Genomic DNA, 6,829 nt, shown 5'->3' with positions numbered 1-6,829 from the left:
TACTGGAGTTTCAGCTTTATCATCATTCCTCCCAAAGAACACCCAGGACTGATCTCCTTTAGAATGGATTGGTTGAATCTCCTTGCAGTCCAAGGGACTCTCAAGAGTTTTCTCCAACACCACAGCTCAAAAGCATCAATTCTTTGGTGCCCAGCTTTCTTCACAGTCCAACTTTCACATCCATACACAACCACTGGAAAAACCATAGCCTTGACTAGACGGACCTTTGTTGGCAAAGTAATGTCCCTGCTTTTGAATATGCTATCCAGGTTGGTCATAACTTTTCTTCCAAGGAGTAAGCGTCTTTTAATTTCATGGCTGCAATCACCATCTGCAGTGATTTTGTTTAACTAAATTGTTTTGCTATTTTAAAAATATATTTTATATTCCAAAATATTAACCATATTTTCATACTAGAGAAAAACTGAAAGTAATTTAAATATCCAACAAGAAGAAAATGACTGAGTTAATTACAATGAAGCTTGATGAAATATTCTGCAGCCATTCAAAATAACAAGCATGAACAATGAGTAACAAGACAGAGAAGTTTTATGAATTGAAGGTAAGCAGAGAAAGTAGGTCACAGAGATGTTACACACTCTGACTACAGATCTAATTATCAACATGTATTAAATGCTAAGCACTATATAAACATTTTCTCACCTACTTCTTATGACTCTTTGGATTAGGTATTATAATTCCACTTTCACAGAAAAGGAAACAGAGGTTTGTAGAGATCAAGTACCATGCTCAAGGTCTCATAGTGAGAGACATAGGCATGACCCATACCCAGGTGGTCTATGGTGGCCTCAAAGTCCAAGCCCTTAACCACTTTGTAATACCATCTTCTAGCAAAACCAACTCTATAAGTAGTATTCTCAGAGAAATTAAAGCTGAAAGTTCAGGAAAGAGGTAATGTTGTTGTTTAGTTGCTGCTGCTGCTGCTGCTGCTGCTAAGTCACTTCAGTCGTGTCCGACTCTGTGTGACCCCATTGATGGCAGCCCACCAGGCTCCGCCATCCCTGGGATTCTCCAGGCTAGAACACTGGAGTGGGTTGCCATTTCCTTCTCCAATGCAAGAAAGTGAAAAGTGAAAGTGAAGTTGCTCCATTGTGTCTGACTCTTTGCGACCCCATGGACTGCAGCCCACCAGGCTCCTCTGCCCATTGGATTTTCCAGGCAAGAATACTGGAGTGGGGTGCCATCGCCTTTTCCTGTTTAGTTGCTAAGAGTTGCTAACTCTTTTTCAACTCCATGGATTGTAGCGCATCAGGCTCTTCTGTCCATAGGATTTCCCAGGCAAGAATAACGAAGTGTGTCACTTCCTCCTTGAGGGAATCTTTCCAATCCAGGGATCGAACCTACGTCTCCTGCATTGGCAAGTGGATTCTTTATCACTGAGCCACTGGGGAAGCCAGTACCATCTTAATAATATTATTCAACATTTCAACAGTAATTTTTAAAGATTTTAAGGATATAAGTAACAGGGTGGCAATGATAGAATTTCATGAGAGCAGCAAGATGGAAGGATATTTGGAGACAGGGTTAACAGCTGAGAGCTGGCTAGATTGATGGGAAGCTCCTTTAGTGGGAAGGGGAACATAATTTGTTCAGTTCAGTGAGGCCAGCACAGGTACCTAAAGCTTGGGAAGCGCTTGGTGAATGAATGAATGAGTGAGTGAATGCTGCTGAGAGCTGCTTAGGAGACTGCTGGTGCTAACTGTTGGGAGAAGTAATGGGCTAGTTTCTGAAACAGAGTGTGTGAATCCCAGGAGAGAGACAATGTGTAGGTGGGACTAGCAAGGCAGAAGAAAGAGGCAGGAGCCTTGGAGAGGCTGAGATCCAAGCAGTTTGGATTTAGTCATTCTCTCAGGTCTAACCTCTCTCAGCCAACAGTGTGGATCTCAGCTTGAGATCACCGATAGGCCTGTGGAGCATCCAGGTATCTGTCCTGGCTGTCCTACCCACCACTAGCCCTAGGCTCCTCCTCATTTCCCACCCATGCCAACCTTGGTGGTGTTCAGTCTGCTCTCCCTTGGCCTGAAAGGTTTGGGCTTCCTGGGGACACATCGTGACTGCTTGCTGCTTTACCTCTATTATTTCATCCCTCCAGCAACTCTGCAGGTAGGGACCACGATTACTCCCTAAGTACAATGGTAAATATACTGGTAAAGATCAAAGAGGTCTTTGCCTCCAGTTCCTGGCACAGAGCTCCTCAAACCTTTGGAATTTCCTGAGTGATAGGGATGACACGGCTGTCGTTTGTTACTTCTTTCAACCATACTGAGTGTATGCTAATGAGGTTATGCTTGAGACTTCCAGATAGCTTCAGATGAAGGCTAGTTACCCAAAAGAACAAAACTTGATTAGAGAAGGTTGAAACTTTCAGCCCTACCTTCCCACCCCTGACCTAGGAGGGGGCGAGGGGTGATCGACAGGAAATTGAGTCCAATCATCACTGGTCAATGATTTGTATGAGTGTATACAATCAATCATATATAATAAAACTTCTATTTTTTTACCATCTGAAACACCAGGGAAGCCCAAGAATACGGGAGTGGGTAGCCTATCCCTTTTCCAGGGGCTCTTCCTGACCCAGGAATCAAACCAAAGTCTCCTGCATTGCAGCCAGATTCTTTATCAGCCAAGCTAAGCCTCTATTTAGGAAAAAAAAAAAAAACTAAAAGATGAGTCTGGAGAGCTTCTGAGTTGAGGAACACATCAAGGTGCTCAGGCAGTGGTACACCCTCACTCCATGGGGAAAGAATCACCTCATTCCGGACTCTGGGGTATTATCCTGTGTACTTCCTCACTTGGCTGTTCATTTATATGCTTCATAATAAACTGCAGTCCTAAGTGTAGCATTCTCTGGAGTTTCATGAATTGTTCTAGCAAATTACTAAACCCAAGGAGAGGAATTGTGGGAAACCCCAACATTGTAGCCAAGTGATGTGGCGCGTAACCTGGGAACCCACTACTTGCAAAGTGAGGGCAGTCTTGGGACTGAGCCTTTAACCCGGGAAATCCGACATTGCCTCCAGGTGGTCAGTGTTAGGGAGAAGGCGATGGTACCCCACTCCAGTGCTCTTGCCTGGAAAATCCCATGAGCGAAGGAGCCTGGTGGGCTGCAGTCCATGGGGTCGAGAGGAGTCAGACACAATGGAGCGACTTCACTTTCACTTTTCACTTTCATGCATTGGAGAAGGAAATGGAAACCCACTCCAGTGTTCTTGCCTGGAGAATCCTAGGGACGGGGGAGCCTGGTGGGCTGCCGTCTATGGGGTCGCACAGAGTTGGACACGACTGAAGCGACTTAGCAGCAGCAGTCAGTGTTAGAATTGAATTGAACTGCAGGACAAGTAGTTGGTGCCAGAAAGCTGAAGAAGCGGTACTGGAAAAGAGAGCATACATTTGATGTGAGGGGAAGAAAAAGAAACCCTCATTCCCATTTAACAGATGAAGAGCCTGAGCTTGGGATAGGGAGAACACACTGTCCACAGTCAGCCCCGGCAGGGCTGAGCACAGCGTCTGCTGGCCTGAGCTGAAGTTCTAACTTTGTCATTAACTCCCTCACCTTCCACAGGGGAGTAGGGAGGCCTGCTTCCTTCCTTCATGAGAGGCTTCAGGGATCCATTGAGATGATGAACATGGAGCCACTTTGTAAACTGGGGAGATAAGAACTGAAGAACAAAAGGGTCTGATGTGGATTCAAATCCCATCCTCACTGTTCGTTTCCTGGGTGACCATGAATCATTAACCTCTCTGGACTTATTTCCTTACCTACAAAATGAGGGAAATAGCACTGACCAGTACTCTTGCCTGGAAAATCCCATGGACAGAGGAGCCTGGTAGGCTGCAGTCCATGAGGTCGCTAAGAGTTGGACACAACTGAGCGACTTCACTTTCACTTTTTCACTGTCATGCATTGGAGAAGGAAATGGCAACCCACTCCAGTGTTCTTGCCTGGAGAATCCCAGGGACAGCAGAGCCTGGTAGGAGGCCTTATATGGGGTCGCACAGAGTCGGAAACGACTGAAGCGACTTTGCAGCAGCAGCAGCAGTGAGGATTTAATTAGATATCAGATGTCAGGCACTCCACACACTTCCTGACACAGTAAGGTCCAATAAATAGTAGCTCTTAATCATAGCAGCATGTTAAACACAAAAGCTCACTAACCATAGTGTTTATTTTTTAACCCAAAGACAGGAAGACATAGTGTCAAAGCCAGACTGATTCAAGGAATGTGATTTACATGGAAATAAGAAAATTGTGAATAAACAAAACTAGCCACGCCAGGTGTGAAAATAAGACCCTGAGGCTCTGGTATTTTTAGAAGCCATTTTGCCTGTCACTCTTGCTTCATTTCCCTAGCTCTCTGTGAATCTGGATTTTTAAATAATTTGACTGGTGATCTGCAAACAAATCCTCATTCAAGGTGATCAACAAGTGTCCTCCATTCCTTTTCATTCATCCAATTATCTGACCATTTAGCAAACATTTACCCAGCAGCTACTTTGGGCCAGGCCCTGCAGTAAGTGCTGGTGACACAGTGGTGAACCCAGACCCATTCCTGGCACCAAGGAACTTCTAGTCGAGTCCAGAAAAACAAATCAATCATCTGGTACCAGAAGGGGACAGCTTCCCTGAAGAGGTGGCACACGAGGAGCCGCCTGGTGAATGGTTGGGACAGAGAGGTGACAGCAGGTCAGAACCAGGTAAGAGAAAAGCCAGAGAGATGCTTTGGAAAAAAAGGGCAAGAAGGAGATGTGGTGGAGGAGAAGCCTGGCAATACATATCTCATATATGTATGTATATTAATATATTTGAAAATAAGATATAAACGTGCCATTACTCACAGATTATAGGATTATCTACATTGAAAAGAAGTTGAGAACATGTTATTAGATTTTTTTAAAGAATTGAACCAGTTACTGGATACAAATTAATCTTTTTTTTTTTTTAAATCAGTTGTATTACTATCCATCAGTAACAAACAAGTAGATAAATGCAGTTTAAAAACAGCTAACATTTAAGTCAGGCAAAGATAAATACTGTATGATCTCACTTATATGTGAAATCTACAAAAGCTAAACTCATAGAAACAGAGAGTAGACTGGTGGTTGCCAGGGGCTGGGGAGTGGGAGAAATGAGGAGATGCTGGTCCAAGGTGCAAACTTCTGCTTATAAGAGGAGTGAGTTCTGGGGATCTAATATACAGCATGGTGACTACAGTTAACAATACTCTCTTGTACACTTAAAAGTTGCTAAGGGAGTAGATCTTAAATGATCTTTCCATCACCACACAACAAAAAATGGCAATTATGTGATGTGTTTATTAACTTTCTTGTGATAAACATTTTGCAATATACACATGTATCAAATCATCACATTGTACACTTTAAACTTACACAGTGTTACATGTCAATTATATCTCAATAAAGCTAAGAGGAAAAAAAAGAACACTGAACATATCCAATTTTATCCAAACAAGACAAAGTATTAGAAATAATTTTAATAAATGTGCATGATCTTTATGTAGAAAAATAGAAAATATAATTGATGGACATCAAGGAAAACCTAAATTAAAATGATAAGTAAAACATGTTCATAAATTGGAAAGTTTAATGTCATGTAAACTTTTAGCCCTAGTCACCAATGTACGGGATATACAGAAGAGAGAAAACATGTTTAATTCAACCGTAAGAACACAATCCAAAACATGGAAAACACTATAAAACCAACAATCCAGTTTCTTCAACAAAGTCCAAGATAAAAATTAAAGATAGAGTGGAAATTTCTATATTAAATGAGATTTAAGACCAATCAAGACTTATCACAATTTAAAAAAATCTTTAAATCCCCCCCAAATATAAAAATAAAATAATTATGTTCATGAGCAATCAGAAATCTGAAACTTTACTTTTAATAAGCCATCAAGTTGCCCTTGATAATATTAAGGCTTTTCTTTTGGGGGTATTTTTTTTTGGTTCAACAATAATATTGGGGTTTTATCTTTTACAAATACATATTGAATTACTTACACTGAGTGTATATGAGGTCTGGGATTTGTTCCAAAATAATGTGACAGTAGGGGAAGATAGGGATACAGATGGGACAGAAGTGAACAGGACTGATGGTTTTGGAGCACCAGTGTCTGCGATATTGAGCACTTGAGAGTACATCATATCATTTATTTTGTATATGTTCAAAGTTTTTAATTTTAGATTAAATGTATATCAAATATACAGATTTCTCTAATTCATTTATAGATTCAATACAATCCTAATCAAAATTTCAACAGACTGATTAAATAAAGGTAACATATGTGTTAATAAAACCCTCAGCAGGTTTTAAAATGATGTTCTTGAAAAATATTTAAGTACATTGAAACTTGTTTACACATGTTGTTAAAAGGCCAATTAAACAGTATTATGTGTAGCCAATGGCATTTATGTAAAAAATAGACAAGCTGAGGACCAGAAATGAGATAAGAAGTTTCTGCAGAAGGTTAAGTATTAAGAGAGGTTAATTTAGGTGAGTAATTCTTAATCTTCACTATGCGTTAGAATCACCTATGAGAACTTAAAGAATATGCAGATACCAAGGTCCCATAAAAATATTTCTATTTTAACTAGACCAAGATGGGATCAGGCATCAGCAGATTTTTAAAACCTTAACAGGTGATTTTAATATGCAGGGCTGAGAACCAATGATCTAGATTTGCACAGAGAAGCACAGATGGATGGATGGAGAATAGAAAGATAGACAAATGATAGATATATAAACAGAAAGATAATTCATAGATAAGTCATAAGTAACTTACACAGA

This window comes from Ovis aries, chromosome 2 (assembly GCF_016772045.2).
Source record: "Ovis aries strain OAR_USU_Benz2616 breed Rambouillet chromosome 2, ARS-UI_Ramb_v3.0, whole genome shotgun sequence".
Taxonomy (NCBI): domain Eukaryota; kingdom Metazoa; phylum Chordata; class Mammalia; order Artiodactyla; family Bovidae; genus Ovis; species Ovis aries.
Note: the sequence above shows the minus strand (reverse complement) of the source record.